The 22,260-nt window shown below is 43.4% G+C and overlaps 2 long non-coding RNA genes across 6 annotated transcripts in view; both read right to left on the minus strand.

Annotated features, from left to right (window-relative positions):
* LOC110203689 (uncharacterized) overlaps positions 1–5,908 on the minus strand; it is a 36,777-nt gene extending 30,869 nt beyond the window's left edge. For 2 of the 4 annotated variants that reach the window (XR_013483597.1, XR_013483596.1), the window contains exons 1-4: positions 5,675–5,908; positions 5,293–5,411; positions 4,539–4,625; positions 1,872–1,963 (exon numbers count right to left, since the gene is read on the minus strand). This is a non-coding gene — a long non-coding RNA (uncharacterized LOC110203689). The remainder of the gene's footprint in view (positions 1–1,871; positions 1,964–4,538; positions 4,626–5,292; positions 5,412–5,674) is intronic. The other 2 variants (XR_013483598.1, XR_013483599.1) reach the window with 2 other exon arrangements.
* LOC110203686 (uncharacterized) overlaps positions 1–22,260 on the minus strand; it is a 222,437-nt gene that overhangs the window by 180,617 nt on the left and 19,560 nt on the right. The gene's annotated exons all lie outside the window — the stretch shown is intronic.

Consider the following 22,260-nt stretch of genomic DNA (forward strand, 5'->3'; position numbering starts at 1 on the left):
TAAAACTATACAAAGGGTGACCTCAACTTTTCCCTTTCAGAATTAGGGACATCTATGCATAAAATAAATTAAAAAGAAATTAAGGAAAGGAAAAGCATATCAGAAAAGTTAGACCTGGTAGAACTCTGGAGAAAACTGAATGGAAATAAAAACGAATATAACTTTTTCTCAGCTGTATATGGCACCTTCACAAAAAAATGAACACACATTATTGTGTAAAAACCTCATAAACAAATGGACAAATACGGAAATATTAAATGCAACTTCTACACACCACAACGCAATATAAAATTACCAAGACGTGGAAGCAAAGACTAAAAGTTAATTGGGGAACAGCCAGGTGGCGCAGTGGATAGAACACCGGCCCTGAAGTCAGGAGGACCTGAGTTCAAATCTGGCTTCAGACCAAACACTTGACACATACTAGCTGTGTGACCCTGGGCAAGTCACTTAAGCCCAATTGCCTAGAAAAAAAAATTGGAAACTAAATCATGAAATTCTAAAGAATGAGTGGGTTGAAAAATAAATCATAGAATCAACCAATAATTTCATTCAGGGGAATTACAACAATGAGGCAACATGTCACAATTTGTGGGATGCAGCCAAAGTAGTCCTTAGGGGAAATTTCTATCGCTAAATGCCTAAATCAATAAAACAGAGAAGGAGCAGATCAAGGAATTGGGCATGAAATTTTAAGAAGGAGAAAAAGAACAAATAGAAAATCTCCAATTAAACATCAAAATTGAAATCCCTAAATCAAAGATGAGATTAAGAAAATTTTTTTAAGAAATCAAACTAATAAACAAAAGTAGGTGCTAATTTTATGAAAATACTAATAAAATAGATAAGCCATTAGTTACCTTGATTAACAAAAAGAAAGTAGAAAACCAAATTATCAGTCGCAAAAATGAAAGGGCAAATGCATAATCAAAGAAGATGAAATTAAAGTAATGCTAAGGGGTTATTTTGCCCAATCACATGTCAGGAAAACTGACAATTTACATGAAATGGATAAATATTTATGAAAATATTAACTGTCCATGTTAATAGAAGAGGAAATAGAATATTTAAATAATCCCACCTTAAAAGAAGACATTAAACAAGGCATAAAAGAGTTCCCTAGGAAAAAATCCCCAGGACCAGATGGATTTGAAAGTGATTCTACCAAACATTTAAAAACATTTCATTCCAATACTATATAAACTATTTGAAACAACAGGTAAAGAAGGAGTCCTATCAAATTCCTCTTATGGCACAAATGTGGTTTTGATACCTAAACAAAGCTGTGGGAATATACACACACTAACACATTTTTGGTGGAGCTGTGAAATGATACACCCATTTGAAAATTAATTTGGAATGATGCTAAGTAACAAAAATATCCAAAGTCTTTTAAAAAAGCACTCCATTACACCCCAAGGAAGCTATTAATAAGAAAAATTCCTCATATAGTCCAAAATATTTATAACAGCGCTTTTTGTGACAGTTATGAATTGGAACCAGAGTAGATGTTCATCAACTGGGGGAATGGCTAAACAAGGCATGGAACACAAATGTCAGGGAATACTGCTACCATGCAGTAAGAAATGATGTATGTGATGAGTACAGAGAAGTATGGAAAGATCTTTGTGAATTGATTCAAAGTGAATTAGGCAGAGCCAAGAAAACAGAATCTATATGTATGTGTGTATATATATATATATATTATATATATATACACACACACACACACACACACATATACATACATATACACATACACACAGTAACCACAATAATTGAAATGGAAATAATGACACACAAAAAATTAAAAGTACATGTAACAAAATGTTAAAGATCAAGTGGGACTGAAAAAAACACCATCACCATACCCTGCCCAGGAGGTGAGAGGTCCACAGGTGTTACACATTTCACACCTTTTCCCAAATGCATGGATTAGTTGTGCTGGCTTTTCTTTTCCAACCTAAAATAAAAAATATAATTTGTTACATGGCATGGCCCTTGAGGATGGAGAGAAAGAGGGACACATGGGATACCCTGATGATGTAAAAAACAGAAAATATAATTTTTTTAAAAGAAGTCAAGTATTTCAAGGGAAATGATGGGGAGGAGGGAGAAAAGAAAAGGGTTTAGTGTTAGTGAATATAAGTAGCAGATCTCAAACTCTGCTACAGATCAGTGGTTATGAAAACAATTGCTTTTGTTGTTTAGTCCTGTCTGACTTCTGCTGACCCCATTTGGGGTTTTCTTGGCAAAGACACTGGAGTGGTCTGCCATTTCCTTCTGCAGTTCATCTGACAGATGAGGAACTGAGGGAAACAGAGTTAACTGACTTGACAAGGGCCACACAGCTAATAAGTGTCTGAGGCCAGGTTTGATCTCAAGGAGATGAATCTTCCTCATTTCAGGCCCCAAAGAATACCTGGCTGTCCAGAAAACAATTTGAACTTGTTAAAAAACTGAAAGGCTGCTCAATGGAAAAGATTAGGTATGCAATGTATAGAAGCAAATAAATAAAATAAGTGTTAAATAACTCCAAACACAGAAATTGTTGGGGGGGGGGGGAGGAAACACTACTTGATTAAAAAATAGATGGGATAAGGGAAAAGCCAGAAATTTGATAGGACATCAACACCTCATACCACCTTTGAAATTAAACTACAAATGGATACATGAATTAGGTGTAAAGGAGGAAATCAATAGCAAAGTAAAGGAGCAAGGAGGAAATCACTTTTCACATCTATGGAGAGGAGAAGAGGTTATGACAGAACAAGCAACAGAGAGAATCACAGAAAATAAAATGGATAATTCTGCTTCTGTAAAGTTGAAATGTTTTTGCACAAACAGATCCAATGTAGTTAAAATGAGAAGGGTAATAGTTAAGTGAGGAAAAACATCTTTGCAGTAAAGTTCTCTAAGGACTGTTGCCTATGCAAGATATAGAAGGAACTGATTCCAGTTTCTAAGATTAAGAGCCATTCTCCAATAGGGCAAAGGATATGAACAGGAAGTTTTCAAAGGCAGAAATCCAAACTATCAATGGCCCTATGACAAAATGCTCCAAATCCCTCATAATGAGAGAAGTGCACATTAAAACAGCTCTTTTCTTTCAGTCTGCAAAGTAAACTAATAAATAAAACTAAGATTTGGTTTTATGAAAAAAAAACAATAAAATAGATAAATCATTGGTTATTTGATTAAAATAAAAAGAAAACCAAATTGGAAATGAATAGAGTGAATGCATAACCAATGAAGATGAAATTGAAGCAATTATTACGATGCATTTTGCACAATCATATGCCAGATAAACTGAAAATCTAAGTTTAGTGAATGTATATTTACAAAAATATAAACTGTGCTTGTTAACAGAAGAAGAAAATAGAATACTTAAATAACTCCATCAAAAAAGAGAAATTGCTCAAGTTATAAATGCATTCCCTAAGACCAAATCCCAAGGACCAGATGGATAAGTGAATTCTACTAGATATTTAAGGAACAATCCATTCCAATACTATACAAATTATTTGAAAAACTAGGTAAAGAAGTAATCCTACCAAAGTCTTTTTATAGCCAAAAGATGGTTTTGATACCTACACAAGGGAGAACAAAAACAGAGGAAGAAAATAATAGACCAATTTCCTTAAAGAACAGCAAGGAACCATTTGAAATGAAATCCTAGGAAGGAGATTACAGCAGTATATCACAAAAGTCATACACTATGAGCAGTGGGAGTAACACTAAGATTGCAAGGCTGTTTCAATGTTAGGAAAACTATCAGCACAATTGACCATATCAACAACAAAATCAACAAAACCTGTGTGGTTATATCAAAAGATGTAGAAAAAAGCTTTTAACAAAATGCAATCCATTCCTATTAAAAACACTAGAAAGCATAGGAATCAACAAAACATCTCAAAATTATGAGTGATATATTTTTAAAACCAAGAGCAAGCATTATCCATTATGAGAATTACCTTGAAGCCCTCCGAATAAGATTAGGAGTGAAACAAGAACGTCTATTATCACCACAATTATTCAATATTGTCCTAGAAATCCTAGGTATAGACAGAAGGCAAGAAAAAGAAATTGGAAGAATAAAAATAGACAATGAGGAGACAAAACTACCCCTCTTTGCACATGATATATTTAGAGCACCCTACAGAATCAAATTTAAAAAAAAACTAGTGGAAACAATGAACGACTTTAGCAACGTTGCAGGATACAAAATAATCCCACTTATCATCAGCGTTTCTATAATTCTACCAACAAACTACAACAACTACGTGCAGGAAAAGGTAGAAAGAAATTCCATTTAAACTAACTGCAAACAATATAAAATCCTTGGGAGTCTCCCTGCCGAGATCAATCCATGGACTATATGAAAGCAATGACAGAACACTCTTCACACAAATAAAGACAGATCCGACAACAATTTATATGGGAAGAAGCACACACCAAAAACTTAAAAATACATGGAATAAAATGTTAAAGAACAAGCAGGACTGAAAAGGAAACATGAGAAGACACCATCACCCTACCCCGTCCAGGACGTGAGAGGTCCACAGGTGTTACACATTGCACACCTTTGCCGCATGCATCAATCAGTTGTGCTCGATTTTTTTTTCCTCCGCAAAAAAAAAAAAATACAATTTGTTACATGGCATGGCTCTCCAGGATGGGGAGTAGGAGGGATACATGCGATATCTTGGTGATGTAAGAAACAGAAAACATCACTAAAAATTTTAAGGAAGCTAAGCATCTCCAGGGTAATAATGGAGGGCAGAAAGAGGAAAGAAAGGGGTTTGGGTTAATGACTATCAGCAGCAGATGTTAAACTATATTACAAATCAATGATCATGAAAACAATTGTTCTGATTCTAATTTCCAAGATTAAAAGCCATTCTCCAATAGGGCAAAGGAAGAGGGCGTTTTCAAAGGAAGAAATCCGAGCTACCAATAGCCCTATGACAAAATGCTCCAAATCCAGCATAATGAGAGGAGTGCACGTTAAAACAACTCTTTTCTTTTAGTCTGTAAATCATAGAGATCCGCAGGTTCAGGGACAGTCCCCTCTTTCTGTTCTACAATAAGGTACATGGAAATGCCCCATTCACCAGGTGCTGGTTGAAACCAGAACAAAAACAAATACACCATTAAATCTAAGGAGAGCAGACCAAAGGGATGATATGGAGGAGGGGAGGGGAAGAGTTCCTAGACCGTCTCCTCTCTCCCTAGCCCTGAGGCCAAGACAAGGATGAGAGGAAGGGAGGAAGAAAGGATGGAAACTTCTACCTGAGGAGAGGATGGAAGGAGTGTCCCCAAAGGCTTCTCCCTGCTGGCCTCCACCGCACGGTCCCCCAAGCCCCAGACCTCCAGACAAGGCAGGTAGGAAACCCCAGGGAGGAACAGCCCTGGAGGAGCAGGTACACAAGAGTACACACACACACACATAAGTACATACACACATACACACACAACACACGCATAAACAAAGGTATTAATAGTCCCACGACTCCCTGCCCCCATGCACACACACATGCCCCTTTGAACTAAGACAAGCCCATTTGTGGTGGTGGGAGTTCAGGAGAAGACAGAAGAGAGGGCAGAAGAGAATATAAGGGGGGGATGCAGAGGGGCAGGAGGGGCCTCGGCAGGAGGGGAAGGGGACGATTACCTCATACACAGCCACGCAGGAAAGTGCAGGAATTTCTGGGATCTCTCAGGTGGGGGGGGGAACGGAGTGAGGAGGAAGGACCTGTGGTGGGGGCAGAGAAGGGCAGGGGGTTGGGGGCGAGCAGATCTCCAGCTGGCCACACCCCACCTCTAGACCCAGGTGAAAAGGGAATTCCCTCCTCCTCCTCCTCTTCCTCCTCCTGCAAAAAGCATTCACCTTGGTCAAGGGTAGCAGAGCCGGGTACAGTGACGTCACAGTAGCTGCAGTGGATGCAGTGGAGTAGCCACTCAGAGCAGAGGGAGAAGAAGAGGGCGGTGCTCTGTGACGTCACGCTCACAGGAGTAGGGAGCCCTTCCCCCAAGTCATTTCTCTCAACTGCCATCACCCAGCCTGGGGAGGGGAGTGGGCCACAGTACTTGGAGGAGGGCCCAGGACTGAACCAGGTCCCACTTTCCTGAGGGCAGCTGCTGGGGCTGGGTGGGATGAGGTGAGGCAGCTGAGCTAAGCTTGGGGTTGTCAGGGGTCAGCCACTTTACAGATAACCTGCAGAGGGAGGACAGGGATGGGGGGGGGTGTCCTGGGCTCCACTTAAGGGAACAGCACAGTGGCTGAAGCAGCAGCAGCAGACCTCCAGGTCCTGAATGGGACTTGCATTCCTGACTACCCCCAGAGCAGAGGAGGAAAGGGGTAGTCTGAGGCAGAGGAGATCTCAGCCTCCTTTCTCCCAGGCAGGAGGAGACAAAATCAGACCAGGGGCAGGGACGGATATGGGGACACCCAGCCATGGATGCATCTGTGCCCCTAATCATGCCTGGTCTGTAGGAAACTGGAGGCAGTGGTTGTTGGGCTGCTCCCCCCTCCAATACAGGAGACTTGAGGCAGAAGGTTGGAATCCTCTCAGCCTCCAGCATGCTGCGCTACCCACTAGAAACATCACCCAGGGAACCCAGAGCACCTAAGAGGGCCAGGCATCTAGCAGGGAGCCCTAGAGGTAGAGAAAAAGGCATCTTGATCAGACAGCTGCAGGGAGAGAGACTGGACACCTGAGGACTGTGGGAGACTCCCAGAGAAGGAAAATCTCTCCATTGACACCTTCTCTGCTTGCAGTTTCTACTCTCAGAAACTTGTCTAGAGCATGGTGACCTTAGGTTACTCACCCCACTCAATAAATACAGACTTTAGGTGGTCAAGGGTCAGCCCAAACACTGTCTCCTAGGTCACCCTGCCCTGAGAAACTGGTGAGACCAATGACAATGCTCTTCTACTTGAATGAGAAAGAGGCAGCCACTTCAGAGGATCACCAAGCAGGTGAGTGCAAGGAAATGGTCTAGCAAGCAAGCCCAGAGGCCATGAACCAGGCAGAGTGTTAATGTAGCCCACTAACAAGTACAGAACTTGGAGGAAATATGTATTTAAAAAATGGCTGGTCTTGGCTAGGAAGGATATTTGTTAATAACTAGCCAATTTTGGCCAAGACTTTACGAGTGTCAAATCAGGGAAGTCCAAGCATAGTGTAAAAGAAAATTTAACCTTGAAGTACACAAAAATTAGACATTGAGGGAAACTCTAGATGTAGTCCTTGTAGCAGTAGTAGAGCTAGGACTCCAGTCTGGCTCCTCTAACTCCATATCCCCCTGTTCTGGCCTTTGGACCATGGCCTCCACGCCTAAGCCCTCCAACTCCCCAAAGCCAGCCCTCAACAGGTGTGTGGATGTGTGGCTGTGTGTGTTCAGGAGTGAACCTGTGTGTGCCTTCTCCTCCAGGGATGCTCCTGCCTAGGGCTTCCTGCCTGCCCATGCCTTGGTCTGGAGGTCTGGGGCTTGGGAGTCATGAGATTGGGTGGGGTACAGTGGAGTCCAGCAAGGAGAGGCCTCTGAAGATATTCCTTCCCCTGCTGTGGTGCACATTTCCATCCTTTTTTCCTACCTTCCTCTCATCCTTGCCTTGTTCTTGAGGCTGAGGAGAGAGGAGACAGTCTAGGAACTCTTCCCCTCCCCTTCATATCATCACTTTCTTTTGGCATCATTTAGTGTAATAGCGTATTTATTTTTTATTCTGGTGTCAACCAGTACCAGGTGCATTTTCATGTAACTTGTTGTGGAACAAAAAGAGGGGACTGTCCCTGAACCTGCCAATCTCTGTGATGTACAGACTGAAAGAAGAGAGTTGTTTTAATGTGCACTTCTCTCATTATGAGGGATTAGGAACATTTTGTCATAGGGCTATTGATAGCTTGGATTTCTTCCTTCGAAAACTTCCTGTTCCTTTGACCTACTGGAGAATGACTCTTAATCTTAGAAATTGAAATCAGTTCCTTTTACGTCTTGCATATGCAACAGTCCTTAGAGAACTTTACTGCAAAGATGTTTTTATTCACTTAACTGTTACCCCTCATTTTAACTGCATTTAATCTGTTTGTGCAAAAACATTTCAACTCTTCAAAAGCAGAATTCTTCGTTTTAATTTGTGTAATTCTCTCTGTTGCTTGTTCTGTCATAACCTCTTCCCCTACCCATGGATGTGAAGAGTAATTTCCTCCTTGCTCCTCTAATTTGCTATTGATTCCCTTTTTACACCTAATTCATGTTATCTGTTGGTAGTTTAATTTGGTAGGCAGTGAGAGGTCTTGACATACCAAATTTCTAGCAAACTGTTTTTCCCCTATCCCGTCTGTTTTTTTATAACCAAATTGTGTGTCCATTGCAGGGGGAGACAAAGATCAGGTCAGGCAGGGAGGGACAGGGGTCACCAAAGAAAGGAGCAGGTCTGCCCCTACTGTTCTTGTGTGGGTAGATACTTATCACCTGCGGAATTGCCAAACAAAGTGCGGAATATGAACGTTATGGAACACCACTACCAGGCTGTAATAAATGATGTGTGTGATGAGTACAGAGAAGTATGGAAAGATCTTTGTGAACGGATGCAAAGTGAATTAAGCAGAATAAAAAAAAAACAGTACATACACACAGTAACTACAACAACTGACGTGGAAAGAATGACACGCAAAAAATTAACCAAAATGTTAAAGACCAAGTAGGAATGAAATGGAAACGTGAGAGGACACCATCACCCTACCCTGTTCAGGACGTCAGAGGTCCACAGGTGTTACACATTGCACACCTTTTCCACATGCATCTATCAGTTGTGCTCACATTTCCTTTCTTCCCTAAAAGAAAAAAACATACTCTTTATCACATGACATGGCTCTTCAGGATGGGGAGAGGGATGGATACATGGGATACCCTGGCAATGTAAGAAACAGAAAACATCAATAAAAAAGTTTAAAAAGAGGTCAAATATCTCAAGGGTAATAATGGAGGTGGAGAAGGCAGGAAAAAAGGGGTTTGGGTTAGTGATTATCAATAGCAGATACAATCTATACTACAAATCAGTGATTATGAAAACAATCGGTGGTGGTGTTTAGTCCTATCTGACTTTTCCTGACCCCATTTGGGGGTTTCTTGGCAAAGACACTGGAGTGGTCTGCCATTTCCTTCTAAAGCTCATTTGACAGGTGAGAAACTGAGGCAAAGAGTGAAGTGACCTGCTGAGGGTCACACAGCTGGTAAGTGTCTGAAGCCAGATTTCAACTCAAGGAGATGCTTCTTCCTGACTTCAGGCCCAGTGGGACACCTAGCTGCCTGGAAAACAACAGGAACTTGTTAAAATGTGGGAGGTTGATCAGTGGGAAAGATTAGTTATGCAATGTATAGAAGCAAACAAATAAAATAACTTAGTGTTTAATAAATCCAAAGACAGCAATTGGATGGGGGGGAAAGGGAGCGCACACTATTTGATGAAAAAAAAAACAGATGGGATAAGGGAAAAGCAGTTTGCCAGAAATTCAACAGGACATCAACACCTCATAGCACCTTTCAAATTAAACTACAAATGGATCCACGGATTAGGTATAAAGGGGGATTCGGCAGCAAATTAGAGGAACAAGAAGGAAATTACTTTTCACATCTGTGGATAGCAGAGGTTATAACAGAACAAGCAAAAAGAATAACAGAAAATAAAATGGATAATTCTACTTCTATAAAGTTGAAATATTGTTGCACAAACAGATCAAAAGCTGTCAAAATGAGAACTGTAACAGTTAAATGAGAAAACACATCTTTGCAGCAAAGTTCTATAAGGAGTGTTGCATGTGCAAGATATAGAAGGAACTGATTCCACTTTCTAAGATGAAGAGCCATGCTCCAATAGGTCAAAGGAATAGGAGGTTTTCAAAGGAAAAAATCCAAACTAGACTAAGGAAGAGGAAACAGAAGAAAATATAAGGGGGGTATGCAGAGAGACAGGAGGGGCATCAGGAGGGGCATTGGCAGAATTGGGGGGCTTACCTCATACACACCCATGTAGGAAAGTGTAGGAAATTCTGCCATGCATAGGAGATAGAGAAGGAGGGGTATCAAGGGAGGGGGAGGTACAGTGATGTCACAGTAGGGCAGGGCTAGTCTTCCCCCAGAACACAGGGAGGAGGGAGAAAAGAGGGGAGGAGGCTGTGTCACCACAGGCACCGAGGAGTAGGGAGGCCCCTCCCAGTCATTTCTCTTAACTCCCATCACCCAGCCAGGGGAGGGGAAGGGGCCACAGTGCTTGGAGGAGGGCCCAGGGCTGAAACACGTTCCAGGTTCCTAAAGGCAACTGCTGGGGGCTGAGTGAGATGGGGTGCGGCAACTAACCTCAGCTTGGAGGGGGAGGGCAGGGTTGGCTTAGGGGACATGACACTTATAACTCTTAAGAATTGTATCTTAGGGGAAGCTAGGTGGTGGGGTGGATAAAGCATGGCCACTAGAAGAAGTATACATAGACAGAGAGTGTGGGTCTAAATGGACTTTGATGATATGATATAAAAACATTAAGGAGTGAGAAGGAGGGTTGAACTGTGAGAAGAGGGAAGGGAGAGAAAAAACAGAGTAAATTATATTGCTTTAAAGGTGTAGAAAACCTATTTCAACGGTGGGAAAGAAAGGAGAGGACCGAACATTGCTTGAACCTTACTCTCAATGGATTTCTATCAAAGAGGGAATAATACACATTCAGTTGGGTATAGAAATCTATCTTATATAGGGTGGATGCATAGCCAATGAAGATGAAATTAAAGCAATGTTTAGGAGTTATTATGACCAATCATATGCCAGAAAAACTAACAATCTATGTGACGTGGAAGAATACTTACAAAAATATAAACTGCCCATGTTAACAGAAGGGGAAATAGAATTCTTAAATAACCCTACCTTAAAAGAACAAATTGAACTAGGTACAAATGAGCTCCCTAGGAAAAAGTCCCAGGACCACATGGATATGTAGGTAAATTGTAATAAACATGTACAAATATCTCATCCCAGTACCATATAAACTATTTAAAACAACAGGTAAAGAAGGGGTCCTATCAGATTCTTTTACAGCACAAATATGTTTTTGATACCTGAACAAGGGGATAAGGGTATACACAAACTAATACCTCATTGGTGGAGCTGTGAAATGACACATCCGTTTTGGAAAGTTATTTGGAATTATGTAAAGAAAGTAACAAAAAGGTCCACAAAGCCTACAGAATAACGACTCCATTATAGCTCAAGGAAGTCATCAATAAGAAAAAAAGTCCCCACATATGCAGAAATTCTCATTACAGCACTCTTTGCAACAGCTATGAATTGGAAACAAAGTAGATGTTTATCACCTGGGGAACTGCTAAACAAGGTGTAGAACATGAACGATCTGGAATACTACTTTCAGGCTGTAAGAAATGATGTGTGTGATGAATACAGTGAAGTATGGAAAGATCTTTGTGAAGTAATGCAAAGTGAATTAAGCAGAGTCCAAAAAATCCCAACAGTATATATACTCGGTAACTACAACAACTGAAATGGAAAGAATGAGACACAAAATTTAAAACTTATCTGTAACAAAAGTTCAAGTGGGACTGACAAGGAGACTTGAGAAGACACCATCACCCTACCACATCCACGATGTGAGAGGTCCACAGGTGTTACATATTGTACACCTTTTCCTGAATGCATCAATCGGTTCTGCTCACTTTTCTTTTCCTCCCTAAAACAAAAGAAAATACTGTATGTCACATGACATACCTCTTGAGGATGGGGAGAGAGAGGGATACATGGGACACCTTTGTGATGTAAGAAACAGTAAACATCAATAAAAAAGTCTTAAAAGAGGTCAAGCACATCAAGGGTAGTAATGGAGGTGGGGAAGGAGGAAAGACAGGGGCGGTTCCAAACTATACTACAAATCAGTGATTGTGAGAACATTTACTGTTGTTTAGTCCTATCTGACTTTTCCTGACCCCATTTGGGCTTTTCTTCACAGAGATACTGGAGTGGTTTACCATGTCCTTTTGAAGTTCATTTCACAGATGAGGAACTGAGGGAAACACAGTGAGGTGATTTGCCCAGGGTCACACAGGTGGTAAGTGTGTGAGACCATATTTCAACTCAAGGAGATGATTCTTCCTGACTTCAGGCCCAGTTGGAACTTGTTAAAAGTGTGAGAAGTTGATCAATGGAAAAGATTAGTTATGCAATGTACAGAGGCAAACACATGAAATAACTTAGTGTTTAATAAATTCAAAGACAGCAGTTGTGGTGGGGGGAAGGGAGCACAACAATATTTCATGAAAAAAAAAAAACAGATGGGATAAGGGAAAAGCAGTTTGCCAGAAATTCAATAAATCATCAAAACCTCAAGGCACTTTTTTTTTTGGCAATTGGGGTTAAGTGACTTGCCCAGGGTCACACAGCTAGTAGTGTCAACTGTTTTGGTCTGAGGCCAAATTTGAACTCAGGTACTCCTGACTTCAGGGCTGGTGCTCTATCCACTGCACCACCTAGCTGCCCCTCTCAATGCACCTTTCAAATTAAACAATTACAAATGGTTACATGAATTAGGTGTAGAAGGGGATTCAACAGCAAATTAGAGGAACAAGGAGGGAATTACTTTTCACATCTATGGATAGGGGAAGAGATCACGACAGAACAAGCAACAGAGAGAATCACAGAAAATAAAATGGGTGATTCTGCTTTTATAAAGCTGAAATGTTTTTGCACAAACAGATCAAATGCTGTCAAAATAAGGAGGGCAAGAGTTAAACGAGGAAAAAATCTTTGCAGTAATGTTCTCTAAGGATTGTTGCCTATGCAAGATATAGAAGGAACTGATTTCAGTTTCTAAGATTAAGAGCCGTTCTCCAATAGGTCAAAGGGACAGGAAGTTTTCAAAGGAAGAAATCCAAGCTATCAATAGCCTTATGGCAAAGTGTTCCAAATCCCTCATAATGAGAGAAGTGCACATTAAAACAACTCTCTTTTTTCAGTCTGCAAATCATAGAGATCCGAGGGCTCAGGGACAGTATCCTCTTTCTGTTCCATAATGAGGTACATGGAAACGCCCCTTTTACCAGGTGCTGGTTGAAACCAGAAAAATATATATATACCATTAAAGTAAAGGACGCCAAACAAAAGAGATGATATAGAGAAAAGAAAGGGAAGAGTCCTAAACTGTCTCAGAGTTTTGTGGCCACAGGGGGAGGCCCTGGGCATGTGCACCACAGAGCTAGCACCCTACTGGAGGGCAGGTAAGGACCCTGCCAGCAGGGACTAGTGAAAACCTGCAGCTTGGCACTGACACAAGCAAGGTTATACGGTTTACTCAAGAACTGATTTTCAAAAGCCCCTGTTTTTAATTCAGGTAGTCCACACTACTTGGTAAAAAAAAAAATCTAGCATAATGTAAAATTTTAGCCAAGTTCCCATGAGTGACTAAACTTCCTAAGAAGCTGAAGTCACCTCCCACACACACAAGGGGAGACCAGCACGTTGTATGTCTCCATATTATGGGCCCAAACCTGCGGGTATTTCACTGATTGGCAAATGGGCCCAAGACAACCCAGTCACCATTAGCCAATCTGAGGTTCTTCTGATCGGGATAAAATAAATTACTTTAAGAAATGTTTTGATGAAGTTGGCCTGAAAATTAAATACCCCAGTGGGATGCTTTTACCAAATGACTACACAAAACCACCAGACAGAAGCCTCTTGTAGCTTAGATTCCTTTAAGGAAACCTTAAATGGAATTAAAAAGAATGGGGAAAGGGTGGAAGAGAAGATTTGTGCCCTCCAGAATGATAGTCAGAATAGTACTGCTCTATTAAAAGAGTAAATAAAGGATTTGTCTGCATGTAGGTCCAAGTCACCTCTCCCAGGAAAGATTTATCCAGCCATCGCTGGGAAAGATTCACCCTCCTCTTTCTGAGGAGGAGGAAGGCAAAGCCCCAAGGCGAAGTCAAGGATGGGAGGAAGGAAGGTTGGAAAAGTCCACGTGAGGAGGGCAGGGAGGGAGTGTCCTCAAAGGCTTCTCCCTGATTCTTCCACTGCACCCCTTCCCACGGCCCCCCAAGCCCCAGACCTCCAGACAAAGGCCTGAGCAGGCAGGAAGCCCCAGGCAGAAGCAGCTCTGGAGTAGCAGACACACACAGGTACACACAGGTACACACATGATCCTATCATCCTACACACACAACACACAAAAAGAAGGTATTAATACTCCATGACCCACCCAAGCCCACACACATGCCCCTATGCACTAAGACAAGCCTATTTGGGAAGGGGGGAGGTTCAGGTGAAGATTGAAGAGGAAACAGAAGAAAATATAAGGGGGGGATGCAGAGGGACAGGAGGGGCAGCAGGAAGGGCTGTGGCAGAAGGGGGCTGGCTTACTCCATACACACCCATGTAGGAAAGTGTAGCAACTTCTGCCATCCCTAGGAGATGGAGAGGGAGGGGTATCATGGGAGGGGAGGGGAAGAGGTTAGGGCTGGGCAGATCTCCAGCTTCCCCCCCTCCAGACTGAGAGAAAAAGGGAAGTCACTCCTTCACCTCCCTCTCTACCTCTTCTTCCTCTTCTTCCTCCATCTCTTCATCACCCTTCTCATCCCCGTCGTCCTCCCCCTCCTCTTCCTTCTCTAGAGAAAAACCGGGCTGACCTTGGGCAAGGGTTGGCCTCCCCCCCCCATGGGTACACTGACATCACACTAGAGGCAGGCCTAGTCTCCACCCAAAGCAGAGGGAGGAGGGAGAAAAGAGGGGAGGGGTCTCTGTGCTATCATGCACAGAAGAGTGAGGAGGCCCCCCCCCCAATCATTTCCCTCAATCCTGATCATTCAGCCTGGGGAGGGGAAAGAGCCACAGTGCTTGGAGGAGGGCCCAGGGCTGAACCAGGTCCCAGGTTCCTGAGGGCAGCTTCTGGGGCTGGGTGGGATGAGATGGGGCAACTGACCTCAGCTTGGAGGGGGAGGGCAGGGTTGGCAAGGGTCGGGGTGCAGTGTCCTGAGCTACACTTAAAGGAACAGCCCAGTAGCTGCAGCAGCAGCAGCAGACCACCAGCCGCTAAATGGGACTTGGATTCCTGACAACTCCCAGAGCAGTGGAAGAAAGGGCTGGTCTGGGGCAGAGCTGGGTCTCAGCCTACTTCCTCCAGGCATGAGGAGACAAAATTTGGCCAGGAGCTGGGAGGGACACGGAGGTACCCAGGCATGCAAACATGTCTGTCACTGACCCTGTTTGGGCCGGGGAAAACTAGAGGTAATTGCTGTTGGGCTACCCACCCCCAATGAAGAAGGAGAGTTGAGGCAAAAGGATGGGGATCCTCCCAGGCTCCAGGATGGTGCCCCACCCATAAGGAGCATCACCTAGGGGACCCAGAGACCCTGAGGGGGCCAAGGCATCTAAACTGGTGCCACTGGAGGCTGAAATATCTTCATCAGACCACTGTAGGGATAGGGACTGCACACCTGAGGGTTATGGGGGACTCCCATAGAAGAAACATCTCTCAATTGACACCTTCTCTCTTGCAGTGTCTAAGAAACTCGTCTAGAGCATGGAGACCTTAGGTGACTCAGGGCCCTCAATAAATACAGACACAATAAATATTCCCCCTCCACAGGTGGTGGAGGGTTGAGGGTCAGCACAAAGACTATCTCCCAGGTCACCCCTGCCATGAGAAGCTGAGGAGACCAATGACCATACTCTTCTACTTGGAGAGAGACAGGCAGCCAAGTCAGAGGATCACCAAGCAGGTGACTCGAAGGAAATGGGCCAATTACAGGGCCAAGAGGCCATGTGCCAGGGAAAGTGTTAATGTAGCCCACTGACAAGGAGAAAACTTGGAGGAAATATGTGCAAGAAAATGGCTGGTCTGAGCCATGAAGGATATTTGTTAAGTGACTAGCCAATTTTGTCCAAGACTCTACCAGTGCCAAATCAGGGAAGCCCAAGCCTAGTGTAAAAGAAAAATTAACCCTGGAGTACTCAAAAATCAAAAATTGAGGGAGATTCTTGATGTAGTCTTTGTAGCAGTAGTAGAGCTGGGACTTTAATCTGGCTCCTTTAACTCCATATCCCACCATTGCTCCCATTGGACTATAACCTCCATTCCAAACAAAGCCTGGCCTTCCAATGTCTTGTGTGTTCTCATCTTGCCTCAGTTTCCTCTTCACCCAGCCTTTACCTCAAGCCATCAAATGGGTCCACAGGATCACACGCTTAAATCTGCAGCTCAAAGCACCCTCACAGTCCAATCCCCTTCTTCTAGAGAGGAAGATGAAGCCCAGAGAGGTGAAAGGACTTGCCCCAAATCACACTTAGGATCAGAGATCTGGAGTTGGAAGGGACCTCAAAGGTCAGCTAGTCAAACCTTTTCATTTTACAGAGGAAAAAACTGAACCCCAAAGTGGTGATGGGAGTTGTCTGAGGTCACACAGCTAGTCAGTGTCCACAGCTAGTCAGGTAGGATGTGAACCCAGATTTTCCTGACTCAGAAGTGATTGGTGTAGCCATTAGATTCTGCTGCCTCTTATCCACTTATCTCACTAGTGTACCCTCATCCCTCTAGATGTTCTAAGACTAGAAGGATGAGAGGTAAATTTCTTTTTTAAATGTCAAAAGGAAAGTCACTTCTAAAAATTATTCAATTTTGCTTCCTGAACATTCAAAAGCTACTTATTGGCCTGAATTTAATTCTTTGTTGGAATTCCTCTCTACATCCTACTCTCTGCAGTGTGAAAAGTCGTTATCCCCACTTTGACCTTTTGTCAAAATGAGCGTTGAAGGATTTACACAACAGCTTAGGATGGATGAGATATCAACAGATATAAGAAACATCACTTCAGCACCAAAGACCCTGGAGAGCTCTCCCAGATATCCTCTCAGTAAACCACCTAATCTGCCAATACTCACATATGCATTAGAGGGAACCCATGGGGATAAGGTTGCACAACCATGGGCAGTTTGGTGGCACAATGGATGGAACTCTTCCTGGAGTCAGGAAGATTAATCTTCCTGAGTTCAAATCTGGCCTCAGACACTTATTGGCTGTATGACCCCAGGCAAGTCATTTAATGCTCATTGCCTCAGTTCCTCATCTATCAAATGATCTAGAGAAGGACATGGCAAACCATTGCAGTATCTTTGCCAAGTAAACCCCAAATGGGGTCACAAAGAGTCGGACACAACTGAAAAATGACCCAACCAAGCACAACCTTCCTGTGGTTCTACAGAAACAATATGGTCACATGCACCCAGATCCACATTGTTCATCTGTCATCACCACAAACAGCAGTGTATGCTGTTTCATCACCAAAGAAAAAAAGACAGATGCTTTCCAAAATCTAGGTCCAGGGAGATCACTTCCCAGAAAACCTCATTCTTCTACAGCTACTTTGCTCTGTAATCAGAATAATGAAAGGCATGTCCCAAAATGCCATTTCACGTCTTTTTCCAATATGCAAACCATCGACAATGAATTGGTAAAGGGCAGGTGTCAAATTCACCGAGGTATTTTCAAATTTCAATTCCAAATCCTGTGTAATAGAACTAATGTCTACCAGTATTTCTCCATAATATGGGTTTGATCCAGGCTTCTTCCTTCACCAATAATATAGTGATCAGTTTTTCCCACAAGACGACAAAGTTACTCCTGGAGCTCTAAGGCATTTTTTTTTATACTTCTCTAATTAACTCACTATCCCACTCAACACCTTGGCTCTTCAGAAAATTGTCATCCCTCCTCAAGCCTCCCACGGCTCCTTCTCACACCCACTCACTCTATCAGTTGAGAACTTTCCCTAATATTTTACTGAAAATATTGAGGTCATTCCCCTAGAGCTCCTTCTTCCCCCTCCTCTTCCTCTCACATCACTCAGATGGCTTTTGCCCCTATCTTCTCCCCGAGCCCTGTCTCACACACAGAGATGTGTTTACTCCTTACTGAGCCAAACCCCTCTCTACCTGGACAAGGGGTCTCCTTCCAGCCCGTTTCCTCCAGCAGACTGCTCCCTCTGTCATCCCCATTCTCTCACTTCAGTATTTCCCTGTGTACTGGATGCTTCCACCCTTCCCACAAACATATCTATGTCTCCCTCATCCTTAAACCATTCTCTCTCTGGATCCATCCATCCTCTGTAATTCTCGTCCCATATATCTCCTACCTTTTGCGGTAAACTCCTTGAAAAGGGCATTAACAATAGTCACCTCTATTTGCTTTCCTCTTTCTTCTTAACTCTCTACAACTGACCTTCTGTCCTCATCAGTCAACTGAAACTTCCCTCACTAATGTTGCTAACCATCTCTCAGATGCCAAATCCAATGTCCTTTTCTTGGTCCTGACCTTTCTTCAACACATTGCAGCCTTTAATACAATCGTTCAGCCTTCTCTTGATACTTTTGTCTCTCTAAGTTTTTGTGACAGTATTCTCTCCAGGATCTCCTTTCAATCAGTTAGTAAGCATTTATTGAGTGCCTGTTATGTTCCAGGCACTGTATTAAGCACTGGAAATACAAAGAAAGGTCAAAGACAACACCTGCCCCAGAGCACTTCACTATGGCCAGACCTTCTCACTCTCCTTAGCTGGCTCTTCATCCACATCATGCCTGGTAACCATGAGTGTCCCACTGGGCTCTATGCTGGCTGCCTTCCCTTCTATCTCTATACTATTTCTCTTGGTTCTTGGTACATAGTAAGCGCTTCAAAAAGCGCAGTGCTTTTCATTCATTCATTCATTTTTCATTCATTTACTTTTCATTGTGGGCCTGTGTGCTTGTTAGGAAAGCTGATACTGCTGGTGGAGGTGGAGTAGATTGTCAGGTATGAAGTTCCCATGTGATCTGGAATGATGTTTTGAGGGGGAGAATAGGTCAGGGATATGAAAGATCTTTAAAGGTATCTGAGGGAGCCAGTGACAAAAACGTCATTCTCTGATGTCCTTCTTTGGTAACAGAGTAAAACCATCAAGGACTCAAGTTGCCAGTGGATATAGGGACAGAGTCCTCAGCTGCATGTCAGATCAAAAGAGTGAGGACTCCTAGAGGGCACAGGGTTGTGAGTGACCAAGACAATGTGTGTAGCTCTTCCACTGTCTGTGTGTGTGTGTGTGTGTGTGTTTGCTTGTGTGTATTTGTCCAGTGCTCTATGCCTAGCCACATAGCTGCCTTATCTAGGGTGATTTCTGGTTGCATTAATACAAGCATGCAATGGAGCCTGGGGTAGACAATAGGGTGTCAGTCTAGGACTCAAGAAGACCTGGGTCCAAGTCCTATGTACTGGTTTGGCCATGTGACCATAAGCAAATCATTTAACCCCTTTGTGTCCCAGGCAACTCCCTAATCTGTGGCTGATTGACATCAGCAGCAGGACTCTCCAAGCTGGAGTGCTCCCACAGCAGTAAAATCACAAGGCTGGATAAAATATTCACACCAAGAATAGAAGCAACTCCCTGTGGTCCTGGTCAGTCCATGCCAAGAATATCATATTCACTTCTAGGTTTCACATTCAGGAAGGACATGGACAGAAAGGGATGATAAGGGGCCTGGAAACCTCACCCTGTGAGGAACAGATTTTCATCTGTCATGTGATGGAAGGAGACCTGAATGTAGAATCAGCATCTTGGTTTGAATTTCAGCTCTACTCCCTACAGACCATGAGACCCTGGGAAAGTCACTGAACCTCCCTCTCTAGGCCTGTTTCCTCTAGTTTAAGCAGAGGGGATTGGACCCTGGCGACTCTAAATTCCACAAAACTATAACTGGGTGGCATTTCACTCTGAAAAGGGAAGACAGCAGAGGCAATGGTAGCTGTCCTCACGTATCTGAAGGACTGTCACAGGGTAAAGGGATTAGACTTTGGTGGGGCTTCAGAATGGAGATCTAGAATAAAGAAGCTGGCACATAGTAGGTGCTTAGTAAATACTTCTGTGATTGAATGATTAATGTATTAATTACAGGGATGTAGGTTTTTCTTAACATAATGAGAAACTGAAATTTCCAAAGGAATGACCAAAGGTGGGAGGTAGTGAGTTGCCCATTATTGAAGGACTGCAAGCAGAGAATGGAAGGCCTCATTCCACTGTATCTCAGGTTGGAAATGAGAGGTTAACTCTCAGTCCTTTCCAAGCCTAAGACTCCAGGCTCCTATGAGCTGTGTCCTTTGGCACTTTGGGGTTGTGGGGAGGAGCAGATACACTAGTGTCCTTGTCAATCCCTTCTCCACAGGGGACCTTGTGCAGGGCACCAGAGATTGTTCCCAAGAGGGCTTTGTGTTATCCATAGCACAATTTAAGTCATCTCTTTATGATCTCCTCATTTGCCAGATCTCTTTTCAGACTTTTTCTTCTCAGAGGGATATCCTTTGTTTAGTATCTGCAGGCTCTGTGTCTCCAGGGGCCTTGAGGCAGCACCAATGTCTCCCCTCTGCTTGGGGCAGGGGTCCTCCATGTGCTTATTCTCTGGCTCCCTTCCTTTGAGTGGTGTGTGATATCTCTTCTCACCTCTCCTGTTCCCATTCCCACTGTTGTGGTCTGAGAGGTTGAGATCCCTCAAAGGCTGGAGTACTGGTCTGGAATGAATTCACAGACTCAAGCGTTCTTTAAGTCAAGGTGGAAAAGATTTATTGTACACTTTTCAGTGGGCAAGGATTCTTAAGAAATGTACAAGAGAATGATGATGGAGTTAGGGTTTATATGGAAAGGGGCATGGGAGAAGAATGCCAGGGATATTGATTAGGTAATCTAAAGGTCCAGGTGTCCTTGGGAGCTATGGATGGGAAAGTGTAGGGAGTATACCAGACAGGGAGGGAGATGACAGAGGTATGGACCTTGGGAGTCCGGCAGGAGGAAGAGTCCTTGGGCCAGCCAAGGACAAAACTCCTTGGGCTGGACAAGGCACCCCTCTCCCTGTGTCTTGATGAGAGAAGGCCCTGAAACAATGGAAAGCTTTCTCACAAGACAGGAACTTACTAAGGAATTGGGAGATTTCAGAGGCATATTCTGAGGTCTGGGGCCAGAGCAGCCCAGCACTCTCTCACTCAGTTTTGTGTAGCTGCACCAGGAAGAGAGACAGGGGTCTTGCTGGGGCCCACACATGAGTAATTGCTAGGCACAGTGTCCTTGGGCTGGGGAGTGATTGTCTGAGACATTGTTTGTGAAACTAGGGAGAAATTAGGGTCCAAGTACAGGCACCCAAACACCCCATCACGACCTGACCCTGCCCCTCTCTGGCTGGCCAAGACTCCCAGCTTCCTTTCCCACCTCACTGGGAAAGCTATCCTTCCCAGGGCTCAGGCTCCCCTCATGCTTAATGTTCCCTGGTATTTGTTGCTCTTGGGCTACTCTCTTTTCAGCCATTCCTGGTTCTGGCACAGACTTCCTCTTAGTTGCCTCCTTCTCCTTTCTCTCCTCCTCCCAGGACAGAGATCCCTTACGACAATAAGAATGATACAACAGCTCACATTTCTGTACAACTCAGAGATGGATAAAACACTTTCCTTTAAAAAAAAAAAAGCTCTGTTAGGTAAGAAATTCCAGATTCATTCCCATTCTGCAGATGAGGAAATTGAGTCTGAGCAAATTTAGTACACAAGAGCCACAGAGGCCTAGATGAGAAAGTAGCAAAGAAGTTATCAGTCAGAGCTGCAGGAAGGAAGGGCCCCCATCAGAGCTGAGCCCTCTGGCCCCCTGTCATTCACTCTAAGAGCCTTGACCAATATGTCTCTAAAGCTTTACTGTACAGAGATCAGGGCAGCTAGGTGGCTCAGTGGATAGAGGTGTCGGCCCAGAGTCAGCTAGACCTGAGTTCAAATCTGGCCTTAGACATTCACCAGGTATGTGACCTCAACCAGTCACATAACCCTGTTTGCCTCAGTTTCCTTATCTGTTAGTAGTGCTGGAGAAGGAAATGGCAAACCACTCTGCCACGAAAACCCCAGATAAGAGCACAAAGAGTCTGCCATGAATGAAATTGAACTACAAAAGTATTCAGAGAGCCATCGAACAGAAAAAAAGAATAAAAAAAAATTCTGCAAAAGGAATCAATACACTGATAATATCTGAAAGTAAATTCGTGCTGCTGACCCTGTGGACCTCGCACCTCTGGAAATAAAATGGTGAGACGTGTCTTCTCCCTTTTTTTACAGGCCAGACATATGGAGTTTTGTAGTAGTCATATAGTTGGTCTCCATCACTGGGACGTACTTTTCCCTGAGGGCAGGGACTGTTTCATGTTTATCTTTGGACT

The sequence above is a fragment of the Phascolarctos cinereus genome, unplaced genomic scaffold (assembly GCF_003287225.1).
Source record: "Phascolarctos cinereus isolate Bilbo 61053 unplaced genomic scaffold, phaCin_HiC Scaffold_8;HRSCAF=390, whole genome shotgun sequence".
Classification (NCBI taxonomy): Eukaryota; Metazoa; Chordata; class Mammalia; order Diprotodontia; family Phascolarctidae; genus Phascolarctos; species Phascolarctos cinereus.